This window comes from Schistocerca americana, chromosome 4, assembly GCF_021461395.2.
Source record: "Schistocerca americana isolate TAMUIC-IGC-003095 chromosome 4, iqSchAmer2.1, whole genome shotgun sequence".
NCBI classification, from domain to species: Eukaryota; Metazoa; Arthropoda; class Insecta; order Orthoptera; family Acrididae; genus Schistocerca; species Schistocerca americana.
The window spans coordinates 687,120,436-687,140,710 of record NC_060122.1 but is presented as its reverse complement, the minus strand read 5'-3'; the positions used below and the strand labels follow the sequence as shown (position 1 = coordinate 687,140,710).

Here is a 20,275-nt window from a genome sequence, read left to right as displayed (position 1 = left end):
CGTACCGACAATTCTTCTTTCCACGAACAATACGAGACTGGAATAGAAGGGAGAACCGATAGAGGTACTCAAGGTACCCTCCACCACACACCGTCAGGTGGCTTGCGGAGTATGGATATAGATGTAGATGTAGTCAGAGGGACTGTGTCTGTGATATAATATCCACAGTCAACTTCTATCTTCAGGAGTTCTTGGAACCGGGGTGATGCAAAACCCTTTCTGATGTTTGTCTACAGGTGTGTGAGAAACAGTGTGCTATAGTCGAGTTTCGAATAGTTCGTCCACACGTGGAGCACCCTCTTCTTCAGCATCACTTGCCAGACACCACACGAGCACTGCGGAGTCTGCAACAATCCGACGCCTTGAGTTCTCTGTCATCGATCACCCTCCACACAGTCCCGACTTGGTACCATCGGATTTTCATGTGTTCCCAAAACTTAAGGAACACTTTCGAGTACTTTGATACCGATAAAGCGATGGGTAGCAGAGATCAGGTTGTGGCTCCACCAACAAATTCACACATTCTACACTAACTATATCAACAAACTGGTCGCTCGTTGGGAGAAATGTTTTCGTCGCCAGGTTAACTATGGTGAGAAATAAATATGTAGGCTTAAAGAATAAATGTCACCGTTTCTTTTATTGAAAAAAGCTTTAAGGGTTTTCACATAAAAAAATTCGGAGGCATTACTTTCAGCACGCCCTCATATTAAAGCAGAAACTCGGTTACAAATTTCTGTTACATGAGGAGAAAATCGGTCCGTTGGCGAGATGACAGCCTCATTCGTTACCGTTGCACGTCCTGTGGTTTGAACGGCGCTTCTTATGATAGTATTGCACCGCACCGGAGATTACCGGAGACAGTACTCCAGTCAGACTGAGAAACATACACCATCTGATCCAAACTATCAGGACATGTATTAGCGGACAGTTTGAACTCTACAGGGGACACTTTCAGGGAGCTGTCTGAATGCCTGTGGGGGGAGTGGTTGACCATTATTGCTCAAGAGCCGACGTCGGACGCTGGAGTGTGGAGCGAGGTCAACTAGCTCAGCTCAATGGTGGGTTCAGATCGGCGTGCTGGATTGGCCATTTCATTTCAGGAAAGTTACTGTCCACAAACCGTTGGCTGACAGATGATGCTTTATGACAGAATAGACTGTGACGTTGAACCGAAGTGTTCCACCACTTATGCAGCAACGCTGAAATGTGTTCATATCTTTCCGCATATACCGCTTTCGTAAGTGAAGTAAGGGAACCTCTGCCTAACCACGATAAACACCTCTACACTTAATACCATGTCGTGCGTACTTTAATGAAAGCACCACACACTGTGGCAGGCAACGTTCTCCAGGCACTCGCAAAACCTTTCTATCGCACTGCCGGAAGGTGTAGCGTCATTCATCACTCCAAGTCAGTCGTTTCCAATTATTCACTGTCCAGTGCCATCGCTCATTACCACAAATCAAGAGTCGTTTAGCACTGACTACAGAAATATCTGGATTATGAGGAGCTTATCGACCATTCTTCCCCATTCTTTTTAACTGCTTACGCACAGTCAAGGCGCCAACTGTACTGCTGATGGCACTTCGGAATTTACAAGTAGTTCCCTCTGCTTATGTCATTTTATTTTTTTTTTACGACAACCCTCCGCACTCTTGAACGGTCCCTGTCAATACATGAGGTCTGCCTAGTCGCTTTAGCTGTGGTTGTTCCTTCGCGTTTCCACCAACAGTCGACAGCTCTAGGAGGGCTGGAACGTCCCAGATGGATTCATTACTGAGGTTACATTCAATGACTGCTCCACGTTCGAAGTCGCTGATCTCTCCTGAATGATCCATTCTGCTGTTACTGCTTCTCCACTGACAACACAATGCTGCCCCCATTTCTTTTTTTTTCTTTTTTAACCTGGTGGGCATATTACTTTTGATTACGTAGTGTACTCTCCAGTTCGCCGCAGACCGGATGCACCTAGGTAGCAAGAGACGAAATTGTATGAGTGGCCAGCGTTATGCTATTTTCATCAAAATAATAAACCTGAGCCGGCCGGTATGGCCGAGCGGTTCTAGGCGCTTCAGTCTGGAACCGTGCGACCGCTACGGTCGCAGGCTCGAATCCTGCCTCGGGCATGGATGTCCGTAGGTCAGTTAGGTTTAAGTAGTTCTAAGTTGTAGGGGACTGATGACCTCAGACGTTAAGTCCCATAGTGCTCACAGTCATTTGAACCATTTGAATAAACCTGATGTAAACATCACAGCTCGTGTTCATCCGCGTTTGCTGTCAAGTGCAGTCAAGTACGATAACAGGGATACGTTTTATGCTGTGGGTTACGCGCACCTCGACTCAGTGACAGTACGGGACAGTTCTACTGGTTCATTTAACTTCGACAGCACTGACCAGCCAGCTGATCCATCTAACCTGCAGTGATGTGGGCGGTTGCAGTTCAGATGTAAAAAAGAGAGGAGCAGAGAAATAATGTAGCCTCCAATGTAACTGAATTTATAACAGAATGAAATAATATTCGACAAAACTCCACCAATACTGTACCCTTCTTAGGGGACCAAACAGAAAGCATACCATTCCCTCGTTCTTAGCTATCACAGTATTGTAATTAAAAACAAGTGTGATGAAAATTCGGAACTTATACATGGTAATTTTTCTGTGCGAGCTACGTGCGCCTTAAAAGCACGTCTCAGGGGTTTCATTGTATAGTTAAATACTGAAGCGCCAGAAGGCACTGTCAGTCTTTGATACTCTTTGAACTCCTTCCATATCCGATTACGAGAAATACACAAACAAGCCAAAACATTATGATCACTGGCCGCGGCGACACTGGATGCCGCCCGGTAGCGTTGCAGGCACGTGATACGGTTGCAAATGTATGTAACGGAGCTGAAACGGGCGGGGGATCACCCTAGCGAAGATGGGCTGCAAATGGGGAAATCCATTGAGAAAAGCGACTTTGGCAAAGGGCAGTTATTATTACGCACAGCCTGCGAACGAATATCTCGAAAATGGCGAAGCTGGTCGAATGTTCACGTGCTACTGTCGTGAGCATCTATCGAAACAGGTAAAAAAATGGTTCAAATGGCTCTGAGCACTATGGGACTTAACGTCTGAAGGTCATCAGTCCCCTAGAACTACTTAAACCTAACTAACCTAAGGGCATCACATACACCCATGCTGGAGGCAGGACTCGAACCTGCCACCATAGCGGTAGCGCGGTTCCAGACTGTAGCGCCTAGAACCGCTCTGCCACCCCGGCCGGCAAGCAGGTAAAAGAACAGTGAAACTACCATTGGCGCTAAATGGTTGGACGTCCACGACTCTTCACAGAACATCGGGTTCTGAGGCTTGTCTGCTCTGTAAACTAATATACATGGTAAAATGTACATGTCGTGTGACAAGGGCCTCCAGTCGGGTAGACCGTTCGCCGGGTGCATGTCTTTCGATTTGACACCACATCGGCGACTTGCGCGTCGATGGGGATGAAATGATGATGATTGGGACAACACAACACCCAGTCCTTGAGCGGAGAAAATCTCCGACCCAGCCGGGAATCGAACCCGGGCCCGTAGGTTTGATATTCTGTCGCGCTGACCACTCAGCTACCGGAGGCGGATTACATAAGAGGTGATACGTGGCATCTCTGCCTGAAGACCACAACGCTGGTGCACGCACATGTGTTTCGGAGCATACCGTACATCGTACATTGTCGAACAAGGAGCTCCACAGCAGACAACTCCTACGTACTGACGTGTTGGCCTAACGACATCGTCAAATACAATTGCAGTGCACGGGACCATCGGGTTTCGACAGTCGATCAATGGAAACGAGTCGGCTCTTCGGGTCAAACACATTTTTGCTAGACTAGGTCGCTGGGCATCTCCACAAACGCAGTCATCGAGGTGAACGGCGGCTCGAAACGGACGCAGGCTGGTGCTGTTGGAGATACTCTCTTACGCTTACATTGGAACTGTGGTAGTAATCGAAGACATGCTGATAACTGCGAACCACCTGCATCCTTTCATGCTTGATGTCTTCCCCGACGACGATGTCATCTTTCGGCAGTATAATTGTCCGCGTGACGGAGCTATAATCGCGCTGCCGTGGTTTGAGGAGCGTTATAGTGAACTTATGTTGATAACTCGGTTACCAAATTAGCCTGACGCAGATCCTACGGAACCCGTCTGTGTCACCGCGTACACAAATCAGGGCCCGGTATTTACGCGAATTACATGACCTGCGAGTAGACATCTAATGTCACATACCTCCACAAACTTACCGGCAAATCACTGATGTTTTTCGTTCCGAAGACGGACAAACAAACTATTAAACAGGTGGTCATAATGTTTTGGCTCATCAGTATACTCCTCGATAAGGGCGCGCTTACGATAGTTTGTAGTAAGGGGGGGGGGGAGGCACAGACCTAATCATATGGTGTATTTTTAGTATTTTGCAATATACCTAAATATACTATAGTTGTCCCTTTTCCTGGTAGCTGGAGATTCGGAAAGGGGGGGGGGGGGGGGGAAGGGAGGCTTGGCCATGGGGATGGGTGCCTTTGCATATCAGTACTGGAACTGACGTCTGCTACGGTGATAACATTTTCCTCTCTTCTTTTACGATGTACGGTTCTGTATACTATCAGCGTTAGGCAGTGACGTGTGACAAAGTTTTGTGCTTTAGTTCCAGTGCTTCTGATATCTTAAATATCTTGTTATTCCTCGTGACAAATGCCTTAACTTGGCTCCAGATCAGTTTATTTGAGTTCACATTGCAGTGATACGGTTGAAACTGTAAAACTGCAGTACGGTGCACTGGATGGCGTGGAAGTAATTGATTTCCATATTTCTAAGACACTTATCACTCTGGATAAAAAGCATTCGATTTTTCATTTTTGTCCTGCAATTTTAATTTTTTGTGTTTTCTTAATTTAAACAGCCTTTATTAACAATCTTTTATACAATATCAATAGCTAAGAATATCTGCAACAACAGCTGGAATTTTGCGTGCAGTATATCTCCACTGTTCATAAAACGTGTTAACTAGGTACGTGGAAATTAGCGTATATTTGATGATTTCTGTATTTAAAACAAGTAGGAATTTCAAATTGAACGAAAAAAGAAAGACCAAAGCGTGATCTGAACCAGTGATCCATATACTTCTCAGTTTAATATTGTGCAACGCTACCGATTCAGCTACGCATCCCCTTTTCAAAACATCTTAAGTATGGGAAACCTCAGAGCCGTTTTTTTTTTCTGGAAACTTGTAAAGAACGTTGAGAATAATCTGTTTCAGCACATGTTTCACGACGAAGTAGGAAGCAGCGTCAGACATTTACGTATTGCAAGCGCGTCAATGACAGCAAAACAGTATAGAGACTGCGACTGTACACGAGGTTTGACATAAGAAGTACACAGCTAAAGAATCGACAGCAAACCAATACCGACAACGATAGTTCAAGAATACATGCCGACGTCGCAAGCTGAAGATGAAGAGATAGAGAAGGTATACGAGGATATTGAAAGGGTTATACAGTACATAAGGGGAGATGAAAATCTAATAGTCATGAGGGACTGGAATGCAATTCTAGGGGATGGAGTAGAAGAAACGGTTACAGGAGAATATGGTCAGGGGACAAGGAATGAGAGAGGAGAAAGAGTAATTGAGTTCTGCAATAAATTTCAGCTAGTAATAGCGAATACTCTATTCACGAATCACAGGAGGAGGTGGTATACTTGTAAAAAGCCGAGTGATACAGAAAGATTTCAGTTAGATTACATCATGGTCAGACAGAGATTCCGAAATCAGATACAGGCGTACCCAGGAGCAGACATCGATTCAGATCACAATGTAGTAGTGATGAAGAGCAAGCTGAAGTTTAAGACAGTAGTCAGGAAGAATCTGTACGCAAGGAAGTGGGTTACGGAAGGACTAACAATTGACAAGATACGCTTGAAGTTCTCCAAGGCTATAGATACAGCAATAAGGAATAGCTCAGTAGACAGTACATTTGAAGAGGAATGGAAAACTCTAAAAAAGGCCATCAGAGAAGTAGGGAAGGAAAACATAGGTACAAAGATGGTAACTGCGAAGAAACCATGATACCAGAAGAAATACTTCAGTTGATCGATGAAAGGAGGAAGTACAAAAATGTTCCAGGAAACTCAAGAATACAGAAATACACGTCACTGAGGAATGAAACATACAGGAAGTGCAGGAAAGCTAAGACTAAATGGTTTCATGAAAAATATAAAGAAATCGAAAAAGAAATGATTGTCGGAAGGACAGTCTAAGCATGCAGGGATGTCAAAACAACCTTCAGTGACATTAAAAGCAAGGGTGGTAACATTAACAGTGCAAAGGGAGTTCCACTGTTAAATACAAAGGAGAGAGCGGATAGGTGGAAACAATACACTGAAAGCCTGTATGATTTGTCTCACGTAATAGAAAAAGAAACAGGGGTCGATTTAGAGGAGGTAGGGGATCCAGTATTAGAATCATAATTTATAAAAGCTTTGGAGGACTTAAGGTCAAATAAGGCAGAAGGGATAGATAACATTCCATAAGAGTTTCTAAAATCATTGGGGGAAGGGCAACAAAACAACTCTTCACATTGGTGTGTAGAATGTAAGAGTATGGCGATATACCATCTGACTTTCGGGAAAAAAACATCCACACAATTCCGAAGACTGCAAGAGCTGACAAGTGCGAGAATATCGAAGAATCAGTTTAACAGCTCACACATCTAACTTGCTGACAGCAATAACACACAGAAGAATGGAAAAGAAAATTGAAGATGTACTAGATGACGATCAGTTTGGCACCAGAGAGGTTATTCCAACGTTGCGGTTGTTAATGAAAACAAGACCAAAGAAAAATCAAGACACGTCCATAGGATTTGTAGACCTGGAAAAAGCATTCGACATGTAAAATGGTGAAAAATGTTCGAAATTCAGAGGAAAATAGGGGTAAGCTATAGGGAGGGACGGGTAATATACAAAATATACAAGAGCCAAGAAGGAATAATAAGGGTGGCCGATCATGAACGAAGTGCTCAGATTAAAAAGGGTATAAGGCAGGAATGCAGCCTTTCACCACTACTGTTCAATCTGCACGCCGAAGAAGCAATGAGGAAAACAAAAGAAACGTTCAGGAATGGAATCAAAATTCAAGGTGAAACAATATCAATGATACGATTCGCTGATGATATTGCTGTCCTGAGTAAAAGTGAAGAAGAATTACATAATCTGGTGAATGGAATGAACAATTTAATGAGTACAGAATATGAACTGAGATTAAATCGAAGGAAAACGAAAGCAATGATAGGTAGCAGAAATGAGAACAGCGAGAAACTTAACATCAGGATTGATGGTCACGAAGTAGATAAAGTTAAGGAATTCTACTAGCTAGTCAGCAAAATAACCAATGACGAAGGGAGCAAGCAGGACATCAAAAAGCAGACTTACACTGGCAAAAAGGGCATTCCTGGCCAAGTGAAGTCTATTGGTATCAAACATAGGCCTTAATTTGAGGAAGAAATTTCCGAGAATGTACGTTTGGAGCACAGTATTGTAAGGTAGTGAAACATGGTGGGAAAACCGAAACAGAAGATAATCTAAGCACTTGAGATGTGGTGCTACGGACGAATATTGAAAATTAGGTAAGGAACGAGGATGTTCTGCGCAATGATAGGATATCTCTTAAGACATGAGAGAATGACTTCCATGATGCTAGAGGGAGCTGTAGAGGGCAAAATCTGTAGAGGAAGGCCGAGAGTGGAATACATCCAGCAAATAACTGAGGACGTGGGTTGCAAGTGCTACTCGAAGAGGATGACACAGGAGAGGAATTCAGAAGATTGATGACCGAAAAAGGTAAGTATGACTAAGAAAAACGTTGATTGGCTGTAACTGCTTTAGAATATCATAAGAGTTTCATTTAGCGTAACGTAGTAAAAAGGTATCTAATACATGAGTAGACCCTACTTCTAAGTGCGGAACAACACCAGTGTACGTGTGCTACAGCTGTTGACCAATATCGTGTTTGTGTTTGTTTACATCAAGTTTATTCTTATGATGAACATAGCAGAAGTGCTGCCAACTGTGTTGTGACGTACAGCGGAGCGACTTCCGGCCTGGCCAGCTGGCCGCGTTCAGAATAGGTCAGCGCCTGTGGACACACTCACCGCCGTCCGCGCACTGCCACGCCGCTGCCCGCGCGCCACTGCCGCCAGTCTGCCGACGCCCCGCCGCGCCAGCGCGCTAACCGCCGTTGCGTAAGCTACGCACGCCTGACGCACTTATCGCGTAGCCCCCCACTCTCGAGGAGGCTGCGGCTCTGGCCGTCGTCATCCTACAACGGCCGGTTCCCAGCAGGGAGCGGCAAGCGCTTTCCGACGACTCGACGTGTCGCGTGGAAGCGCCAGCCGCTGCAGTCTGCCTGAACACTGATAAGCGAGAGGCCGATTCCCCTCTCTACCCTACTACAACAGAAGGAGCACCTACCAGGTGTTCCAGAAGCTTACACACACCATACCGCTGCTTGCCTTTGCAATCAGTGGTTACAAAGTGTGCACATGCGCATGAGGGGAGTTTATTTTCGCTAAATTCATTAACCATATACGGAGTGCAGGAGTCAGTAACTAATACAACTAACACAACAAACAAACTTCGTAATTTTTGTTTTATGGGCACTAGGCCGTGTACAAGGCATATTATTGTGCCAATCCGAAAACAAAGGAAGTAGGTTACAGTTCACTTGTTTGCCCACTGCTTGAATACTGCTCACCAGTGTGGGATCCGTACCAGATAGGGTTGATAGAAGAGATAGAGAAGATCCAACGGAGGGCAGCGCGCTTCGTTGCAGGATCATTTAGTAATCTCGAAAGCGTTACGGAAACAATAGGTAAACTCCAGTGGAAGACTGCAGGAGAGACGCTCAGTAGCTCGGTACGGGCTGTTGTTGAAGTTTCGAGAACATACCTTTACCGAGGAGTCAAGCAGTGTATTGCTCCCTCCTACGTATATCTCGCGAAGAGACCATGAGAATAAAATCACAGAGATTAGAGCCCACACAGAGGCATACCGACAGTCTTTCTTTCCACAAACAATAAGAGACTGGAATAGAAGGGAGAACCGATAGAGGTACTCAAAGTACCCTCCACCACACACCGTCAGGTGGCTTGCGGAGTATGGATGTGGATGTAGATGTAGAAGTTTCATCTTCTAGTGCTAAAGATATCATCAGAGAATTTAGACACATCGATAGTAGTTTCAGGCAAATAAGTTCAGAATCGCGGAGGGGCGCGCAGACATGTATTAGGAAGGTTGTAGCAGGAAAGAGTTGACGCTTTCTGCTTCGTTTGTCAAAGGCCCACTGCCTATTTATATCGTTCTTATTGTCCGTTATTTTTATGCTTTTGAATTTCTATAGCCTCTCAGTACATCCTAGCAGAGTAATGATTGGATCTTTATAAAACATTTATGGTAAAGCAAACCACTCCAACTCTTCTCCACTTTTCTTTTAGTCGTCAGTCTCTTGACTGGTCTGACGGAGCGAATTCCTCTCCTGTGCCAATCTCTCCATATCTAGTGTAGCACTTGCAACCTGCGTCATCAATTATTTGCTGGATGTATTCAGTCTCACTCTTCCTCTACAGTTTTTACCCTCTACAGCTCCCTTTAATACAATGGATGTTATTCCCTGATGTCTTTACAGATGTTCTATCATCCTATACCTTTTCCTTGTCAGTGTTTTTCACATATCCCTTTCCTCTCCGATTCTGTGCAGAACCTCCTCATTCCTTACCTCATCTGTCCACGTAATTTTTAACATTCGTTTCTTGCACGACATCTCAAGTGCTTCTATTCTCTTTTGTTCCGGTTTTCCCGCAGTCCATGTTTACAATATTGTGCTCCAAACGTAAATTCTCAGAAATTTCTTTCTCAAATTAGAGTCTATGTTTGATACTAGTAGACTTCTCTTGGCCAGGAATGCCCTTTTGCAAGTGATAGTCTGCTTTTGATGTCCTCCTTAGTCCATCCATTATTTGCTATTTTGCTGCCTAGCTAGTAGAATTCCTTTATTTACTTCGTGATCATCGGTCCTGATAAGTTTCTCGCTGTTGCCATTTCTGCTACTTCTCATTACTTCCGCCTTTCTTCGATTTACTCTTAATCCATATTTTGTACTCATTAGACTGGTTCATTCCATTCAGGATAGCACTGTCATCAACGAATCTCATCACTGATAGCCTTTTACCTTGAATTTTAATTCCACTTTTGAACTTTTATTTTATTTGCGTCATTGCGTCTTCGATGTATATATTGAACATTAGGGGTGAAAGACTACATCTCTGGCTTACACCCTTTTTAATCCGAGCACTTTGTTCTTGGCCATCCACTCTTTTTTTTCCCTCTCGGCTCTTGTACGTGTTGTATATTTACCCGCCTCTCCCTATAGCTTACCCCCGTTTACCTCAGCATTTAGACTTGCGCTATTTTACATTACCGACGACTTTTTCAATGTCAACAAATTCTATGAATTATATTAATTTTCCATTAGGTTTGCTTCCATTATCTACCACAATATCAGAACTGATTCTCTAGTGTTTTGAACTATCCTAAAGCCACACTGATTGTCATCTAATACGTCAACAATTTTCTTTTGCATTCTTCTGTATATTATTCTTGTCAGCAGCTTGGGTGCATGAGCTGTTAAATTGCCTGTGCGATAATTCTCGCACTTCTTAGGTCTTGAAGTCTTCGGAATTGTGTGAATGAGATGGTATACCTTCACACCAATGTGAATAGTCCTTCCGTTGTCACTTACCCTAACGATTTTAGGAATTCTGGTGAAATGTTATCTATCCATTCCGTATTATTTGATCTCAAGCTTTCCAAAGCTCTATTAAATTATGATCTCTGGTACTAGGTCCCCTCTCTCTCCTATATCGACTGCTGTTTCTCCTTCTATCGCATTCTATCGCATATGGCAAGTCTTCCGCCTCCTACAGGTCTTCAATGTACTCTTTCCATCTATTCGCTCTCTCCTCTGCATTTAATAGTGGCATTCCCATTGCACGCTTAATCTTACACTTTTAAGTTCACTGAAGTTTTTTTGAGTTTTCTATATGTTCATTCAGTCCTTTTGACAAACATTTCTTTTCGTCTTAGCGTTCCTATGCTTTCCATTTATTTCATTCCACAGTGATTTGTACTTCTGATTCCTGAATTTCCCTGAACGTTTTGGTGCTTCCTTCTTCCATCAATGCACTAAAAACTCTGTAACAAGCTCCAGATACCCCTTGTGCACGGTCTCATGTGCAACTCCTGTAGTAATCAAATCTTCCTAGAAAACAGCCTTTACAGGGTGGGCAGGTTAAAGCTGTTTGCGGCAATATCTGGAACACTACATCCTCGAATGAAAAACAAAAAAAAAAGTTGTGATGAACGTTGTTCGTTTCGACAGGGGCATCCAGTGACATTAAACTCGTCCCCCCGCCCGACCCCAGGGGGTGGGAGGGGTCAACTTTGAAATCTTCAGCAGGAAGCCCCAATTTGTATTGCGGATTCGGATTGTATGAAAAAAAAAACGTAATTTTGTATGGAACAATTTTATAGTTGCGTGATAGATAACACTGTAATCGACACAAATCAGAACTGGAATGAAATTTTCACTCTACAGCGGAGTCTGCGCTGATATGAAACTTCCTGGCAGATTAAAACTGTGTGCAGGATCGAGACTCAAACTCGGGACCTTTGCCTTTCGCTCTACCAACTGAGCTACCCAAGCACTACTCACGCCCCGTCCTCACAGCTTTAATTCCGCCAGTACCTCGCCTCCAACCTTCCAAACTTCACAGAAGCTCTCCTGCGAACGTTGCAGCACTAGCACTCCTGGAAGAAAGGACATTGCGGAGACATGGCTTAGCCACAAAAAAAAAAATGGTTCAAATGGCTCTGAGCACTATGGGACTTAACATCTGAGGTCATCAGTCCCCTAGAACTTAAAACTACTTAAACCTAACTAACCTAAGGACATCACACACATCCATGCCCGAGGCAGGATTCGAACCTGCGACCGGAGTGGTAACGCGGTTCCAGACTGAAGCGCCTAGACCGTATGGCCACACCGGCCGGCACTTAGCCACAGCCTGGGGGTTGTTTCTAGAATGAAATTTTCGCTCTACAGCGGAGTGTGTGCTGATATGAAACTTCCTGGCAGATTAAAACTGTGTCGGACCGAGACTCGAACTCGGTTCGAGTTCGAGTCTCGGTCCAGCACACAGTTTTAATCTATCAGGAAGTTTCACAAATCAGAACAGATTGCAAGATGTCGAAAAGTGGTAGGGAATTGTTCGATATTTCAAGCATTGTCTGCGATACATTTTGTACCATTCAAATAACCGTCTGTGATGCTCGGACGGCGAACATGCGTCGCAGTCCCTGGGCGGACTCTCGCTGTGGGTGCAACACCTCTAGGTGCAAGGAAGTAGTTCCATTGAGTCGAGCCCGGCTGTGACCGTATCGAAAACAACGGACAAGATTGACGATTGAAGAGAGCGTAGATATCATTGCTTCGTATTTTGCGCCAGATAGGCATGTATCACTCACAGTGGTTGGTGGGTCACGTCGTCCATAAACAACCCTTTTCACTGTATCCCAGGCATTTTAGGTAGGTTTCATGTCTGGAGAATATGCTGGTCACTCTAGTCGAGCGATATAGTTATCCTAAAGGAAGTCATTCACAAGATGTGCAGATGTGCATGATGGGGGCGCGAATTTGTAAGTAGGATGTTTAGATTTTTATGTTGGTGATGCCACGTAGCGCTTTGTATTAAAATCGCAAGCTGTGCTTTGTGCAGTCTGTGGCTGGGTGGCATTGTTGGAAAAGTCGCCATTGTAGTGTTGGGCAATTGGCTGTTAACAGCGCGTAGCGTTGCGCAGTTATAGGTGAGCCGCCAGCAGTGGTGGATGTGGGGAGTGAGATGGAGTTTTGAGAGCGGATGATCTGGACAGAGACAGTAAATTTGTAAGACTGGATATCATGAATTGATACATATATATATATAAATAAATAAATATATATATATATATATATATATATATATATATATATATATATATATATATATATATAAAGGTAAATACATTATTTATTCTCTATCAAAATCTTTCATTTGCTAACCATGCCTATCAGTAGTTAGTGGCTTCAGTAGTTTGAATCTTTTATTTAGCTGGCAGTAGTGGCGCTCGCTGTATTGCAGTAGCTTGAGAACGAAGATTTTTGTGAGGTAAGTGATTTGTGAAAGGTATAGGCTAATGTTAGTCAGGGCCATTCTTTTGTAGGGATTATTGAAAGTCAGATTCCACTGCGCTAAAAATATTGTGTGTCAGTTTAAGCACAGTCATGTATAATTTTTCTAAGGGGACGTTTCAAATTGTCGTCCATGAAGACGAATGCCTCGCCAATATGCTGCCGGTATGTTGCACTATCGGTCGGAGGATTGCATTCACGTATCGTACAGCCGTTACGGCGCCTTCCATGACTACCAGCGGCGTACGTCGGCCCCACATAATGCCACCCCAAAACATCAGGGAACCTCCACCTTGCTGGACTCGCTGGACAGTGTGTCTAAGGCGTTCAGCCTGACCGGGTTGCCTCCAAACACGTCTCCGACGAGTGTCGGGTTGAAGGCATTGCCACACTTATCACTGAAAAGAACGTGATGCCAATCCTGAGCGGTCTATTCGGCATGTTGTTGGTCCCATCTGTACCACGCTACATGGTGTCGTGGTTACAAAGATGGACCTGCAATGGACGTCTTGACTGAAGTTGGGCATCATGCAGTCTGTTGCGCACAGTTTGAGTCGTAACACGATGTCCTGTGGCTGCATGAAAAGCATTATTCAACATGGTGGCATTGCTGTCAGGGTTCCTCCGAGCCATAATACGTAGGTAGCGGTCATCCACTGCAGTAGTAGCCCTTGGGCGGGTTGAGCGAGGCATGTCATCGACAGTTCTTGTCTCTTTGTATCTCCTCCATGTCCGAACAACATCGCTTTGGTTTACTCCGAGACGCCTGGACACTTCCCTTGTTGAGAGCCCTTCCTGGCTGAAATTAACAATTAGGGCGCGATCGAACCGCGGTGTTTACCGTCAAGGAATAGTTGAACTACAGACGAGTCGCGTTCCTCCATCCAGGTGGTATGAGGGGAACTGATCGGCTGTCGGACCCCCTCCGCCTAACAGGCGCTGGTGATGCATGGTTATTTACATCTTTGGGCGGGTTTAATGACATCTCTAAATTCTCAAAGGGACCGTGTCTGTGATACAATATCCACAGTCAATGTCTATATATGGGAAATTACAAATCGGATTACAATATATATATATGTTTAATGTCACTGGATGCCCCTGTCGAAACGGAGAGAGAGAGAGAGAGAGAGAGAGAGAGAGAGAGAGAGAGAGAGAGAGACAGAAATATTTCAGAACATATTACTCATCCCTTATACGGTGCCAAGTCGAGTGCCTCAAGGCTCAGTTCTCAGCCCTCTTCTATTCTTAGTATACACACAAGATACCGACAAATTTTGCGTTAAAACTTTCAGTATGGAGATGGTTTATGTCTTTTTTTGTACAAATCAAAATGTCGAATATCTTTGACAACCTATAGACAGGGCCATTTGATGCATTAACCCGTTGGCTGGATGTCAATGGTCTAACAGTTTAAGTTGAGAAATCTTCTGTAGTTTAAGTTAGCCGCAGAAGGATGCAATCGACTAGCTTGGGCATTTCATGATGGGGGCTCTCCCTTCTGCAGGTGACTAAAGCGAAATTTTGAATCATGGTACTTGATAGGCGCTTAACACGGCCTGATCACATATGTCATATAGTCAAGAAAGCAGGAAACAGCTGGAACTTAGTCGGGTGGAGGCCCTTGTCTTCTCTTTATCATGTAGAAGGGCATCGTCTGCTCAGTCATGGATTATGCATGCATGTTTCTTATACGTAGTTCAATTCCGATGTCTACGGACATGCCTTACAGCAACGCTAGCGCCTTCGACGAACGCCTACTAGTAGAAGCTGCTGAACCCACCTGTATGATCGACGTGAGTGCTCGGTAGAAACTAGAAGAAGAGCGGTTTGAGGTCCGGAGAAATGTACGGACACGTGATTCAATACTGACTTTATGACTGATCTTAGGTGAAAGGTTTAAGAAAGGCAAGCTATCGCAAATTTGTAAATTTAGAGAAAGTTTTTGACAATGTTCACTGGAACACAATATTTGTAGTTCTGAAGGCAGCAAGGATACAGTACAGGAAGCTATTGGTTATCTACAACTTGTACTAAAACCAGAATACAGTTCTATGGCAAAAGAAAGGAAGGCAGTAGTTAAGTAAGCAGTGAGACAACCTTACCTTCAACATTGTTCAGTATGTAAGTTAAGCAAGGAGTAAAAAAAAAAAAAAAAAAAAAAAAAAAAAAAAAAAAAAAAAAAAAAATCAAGGAAATTTGCAAAAGAAATTAAGAGTCAGGAAGAAGTACTAAAAACTTTAAGGTTTGTTGATGAAATGGTAATTCACCTCAGATGAATGGACAGGGCCTTGAAAACAAGTCATAAGCTGAACATTAATAAATCCAAATCAAGATTAATAGAGCATGGTTGTATTAAATCAGACGGTATTGAGGGAATTACGTACATTCATAGGCAAGTTTTGCTGTTTGGATAGCAATATAACTCACGATGTAGGATGAAACAGAATACAGGATGAGCAGAAAAGAACCTTACATTTTCAAAAATTCATACAAACGAAACAGTACAACTCATTCGCTTCAAACCTTATCCTGTTAACAGAGAATCTCTGGAAGTTTTTTACGAGTTCAGGGACTCGACATGTGCTCCCTAGTCGCAAGAAAAACTACCAGACGATGTTCAGACTCTTGCCTAATCTTGTGCAACACAGCGTGGCTGTGGAAAGGACTGTGGCAGGAGTGGGACAAATATTTTGTCTTGTACATAATCCCATAAAAAATCAAAAGGGGTTAAGTCTGGTGATCGTGGTGGCCATCTGTACGGCTGGGAAATCGTCCAGTCAGATGCGTGCTTAGGCGTTCACGTACAGCAAGTGGAAGTGAAGAGGTGCACAATGTAGTCGTAAAATGAAGTTGATGAGTCTTCTTGCAATTTAGACAGAGGCTACAAAGAAAGCATGTCGAGGTAGCAATTACCTGTGACAGTATTACCCGGAAGGAAAAGGGTCTGTAAATCTTCTCCTTGGATAATGCACAGAATACCTTACCCTTGGCGAATCTCTTTCATATTCAATGAAGAAATGGGGATTTTCTGTTCCCTGAAAACAAACACTGTACCGATTGCTTTTGTCAGTGTGAAACGTTGCTTCATCACTATAAATTAACGACTTCGATGTGTCGTTGTCACTGTTCATCCTTCCCGACATTTCGGCGCAGAAGTCAGATCATGGAGGTTTTCCTGGAATAAGTGCCTGGTCAAACTGCAGTATACAGGGTGATCCATTGATAGTGACTGGGCCAAATATCTCACGAAATAAGCATCAAACGAAAAAACTACAAAGAACGAAACTCGTCTAGCTTGAAGCGGGAAACCAGGTGGCGCTATGGTTGGCTAGCTAGATGGCGATGCCATAGGTCAAACGGATATCAACTGCGTTTTTTAAATAGCAACCCCCATTTTTATTACATATTCGTGTAGTACGTAAAGAAATATGAATGTTTTAGTTGGACCACTTTTTTGCTTTGTGATAGATGGCGCTGTAATAGTCACAAACGTATAAGTACGTAGTATCACGAAACATTCCGCCAGTGGGGACGGTATTTGCCTCGTGATACAGTACCCATGTTAAAATGCACCGTTTACCAATTCCGGAAAAGGTCGATATCTTGTTGATGTATGGCTATTGTGATCAAAGTGCCCAACTGGAGTGTGCTATGTATGCTCCTCGGTATCCTGGACGACATCATCCAAGTGTCCGGACCGTTCGCCGGATAGTTACGTTATTTAAGGAAACAGGAAGTGTTCAGCCACATGTGAAACGTCAACCACGACCTGCAACAAATGATGATGCCCAAGTAGGTGTTTTAGCTGCTGTCGCGGCTAATCCGCACATCAGTAGCAGACAAATTGCGCGAGAATCGGAAATCTCAAAAACGTCGGTGTTGAGAATGCTACGAGGGCAGTTCAATAAGTAATGCAACACATTTTTTTTCTCGGCCAATTTTGGTTGAAAAAACCGGAAATTTCTTGTGGAATATTTTCAAACATTCCCGCTTCGTCTCGTGTAGTTTCATTGACTTCCGACAGGTGGCAGCGCTGTACGGAGCTGTTAAAATGGCGTCTGTAACGGATGTGCGTTGCAAACAACGGGCAGTGATCGAGTTTCTTTTGGCGGAAAACCAGGGCATCTCAGATATTCATAGGCGCTTGCAGAATGTCTACGGTGATCTGGCAGTGGAGAAAAGCACGGTGAGTCGTTGGGCAAAGCGTGTGTCATCATCGCAGCAAGGTCAAGCAAGACTGTCCGATCTCCCGCGTGCGGGCCGGCCGTCCACAGCTGTGACTCCTGCAATGGCGGAGCGTGCGAACACACTCGTTCGAGATGATCGACGGATCACCATCAAACAACTCAGTGCTCAACTTGACATCTCTGTTGGTAGTGCTGTCACAATTGTTCACCAGTTGGGATATTCAAAGGTTTGTTCCCGCTGGGTCCCTCGTTGCCTAACCGAACACCATAAAGAGCAAAGGAGAACCATCTGTGCGGAATTGTTTGCTCGTCATGTGGCTGAGGGTGACAATTTCTTGTCAAAGATTGTTACAGGCGATGAAACATGGGTTCATCACTTCGAACCTGAAACAAAACGGCAATCAATGGAGTGGCGCCACACCCACTCCCCTACCAAGAAAAAGTTTAAAGCCATACCCTCAGCCGGTAAAGTCATGGTTACAGTCTTCTGGGACGCTGAAGGGGTTATTCTGTTCGATGTCCTTCCCCATGGTCAAACGATCAACTCTGAAGTGTATTGTGCTACTCTTCAGAAATTGAAGAAACGACTTCAGCGTGTTCGTAGGCACAAAAATCTGAACGAACTTCTCCTTCTTCATGACAACGCAAGACCTCACACAAGTCTTCGCACCTGAGAGGAGCTCACAAAACTTCAGTGGACTGTTCTTCCTCATGCACCCTACAGCCCCGATCTCGCACCGTCGGATTTCCATATGTTTGGCCCAATGAAGGACGCAATCCGTGGGAGGCACTACGCGGATGATGAAGAAGTTATTGATGCAGTACGACGTTGGCTCCGACATCGACCAGTGGAATGGTACCGTGCAGGTATACAGGCCCTCATTTCAAGGTGGCGTAAGGCCGTAGCATTGAATGGAGATTACGTTGAAAAATAGTGTTGTGTAGCTAAAAGATTGGGGAATAACCTGGTGTATTTCAATGCTGAATAAAACAACCCCCGTTTCAGAAAAAAAATGTGTTGCATTACTTATTGAACTGCCCTCGTACATCAACATCGATTGCATCCGTACCATATTTCTATGAACCAGGAGTTGCAAGGTGACGACTCTGAACGTCGTGTACAGTTCTGCCGCTGGGCATAAGAGAAATTACGGGATAATGACAGATTTTTTGCACGTGTTCTATTTAACGACGAAGCGTCATTCACCAAAAGCGGTAACGTAAACCGGCATTATATGCACTATTGGGCAGCGGAAAATCCACGATGGCTGCGACAAGTGGAACATCAGCGACATTGGCTGGTTAGAGTATGGTGCGGCATTATGGGAGGAAGGATAATTGGCCCCCGTTTTATCGATGGCAATCTAAATGGTGCAATGTATGCTGATTTCCTACGTAATGTTCTACCGATGTTACTACAAGATGTTTCACTGCATGACAGAATGGCGATGTACTTCCAACATGATGGATGTCCGGCACATAGCTCGCGTGCGGTTGAACCGGTACTGAATAACATATTTGATGACAGGTGGATTGGTCGTCGAAGCACCATACAATGGCCCACACGTTCGCCGGATCTGACGTCCCCGGATTTCTTCCTGTGGGGAAAGTTGAAGGATATTAATCATCATGATCCACCGACAACGCCTGACAACATGCGTCAGCGCATTGTCAATGCATGTTCAAACATTACGGAAGGCGAACTACTCGCTGTCGAGAGGAATGCCGTTACACGTATTGCCAAATGCATTGAGGTTGACGGACATCATTTTGAGCATTTATTGCATTAATGTGGTATTTACAGGTAATCACGCTGTAAAACAGCATGCGTTCTCAGAAATGATAAGTTCACAAAGGTACATGTATCACAATGGAACAACCGAAGTAAAATGTTCAAACGTACCTACGTTCTGTATTTTAATTTAAAAAGCCTACCTGTTACCAACTGTTCCTCTAAAGTTGTCACATGTTTGTGACTATTACAGCGCCATCTATCACAAAGCGAAAAAAGCGGTCCAACTAAGACATTCATATTTCTTTACGTACTACACCAATATGCAATAAAAATGGGGGCTCCTATTTTAAAAAAACCAGTTGATATCCGTTTGACCTATGGCAGCGCCGGCCGAAGTGGCCGTGCGGTTAAAGGCGCTGCAGTCTGGAACCGCGCGACCGCTACGGTCGCAGGTTCGAATCCTGCCTCGGGCATGGATATTTGTGATGTCCTTAGGTTAGTTAGGCTTAACTAGTTCTAAGTTCTAGGGGACTAATGACCTCAGCAGTTGAGTCCCATAGTGCTCAGAGCCATTTGAACCTATGGCAGCGCCATCTAGCGGGCCAACCATAGCGCCATCTGGTTTCCCCTTCAAGCTGGACAAGTTCCGTTCTTTGTAGTTTTTTCGTTTGATGATTATTTCGTGAGATATTTGCCCCGGTCACGATCAATGGGCTACCCAGTATACGGCTAATTGCGCAAGAGTTTACGCAGGATTTTGGAAACGATTGTTTGTGGGATCTGAAGCTCACGACGTGTTCGAGCTGTTGATTCCTGTGGGCTTCACTGGGATGCCACTCGATAGCGATCAACATTTTGCTCCGATACAGGAGGCCGACCTGCAACACAGGAATTGCGCCCATCCGTGAAAAAAAAAAAAAAAAAAAAAAAAAAAAAATTGCAGAGACTTTCTATTAATAGGTCAAAGTTTGAAGCGAGTAAGATGTACCGTTCCGTTTGCATCAAAGTATGAATTACTTGTTTTGTG

The 20,275-nt window shown here is 44.1% G+C and overlaps 1 protein-coding gene across 1 annotated transcript in view; it reads right to left on the bottom strand.

The window, feature by feature from the left end:
* Positions 1 to 8,178, bottom strand: part of LOC124612476 — a 630,115-nt gene extending 621,937 nt beyond the window's left edge. Inside the window, exon 1 of the mRNA XM_047140710.1 lies at positions 8,123 to 8,178. The gene's annotated coding sequence lies outside the window, so the exon portion shown is untranslated. The remainder of the gene's footprint in view (positions 1 to 8,122) is intronic.
* Between the last annotated feature and the right edge of the window lie 12,097 nt (positions 8,179 to 20,275).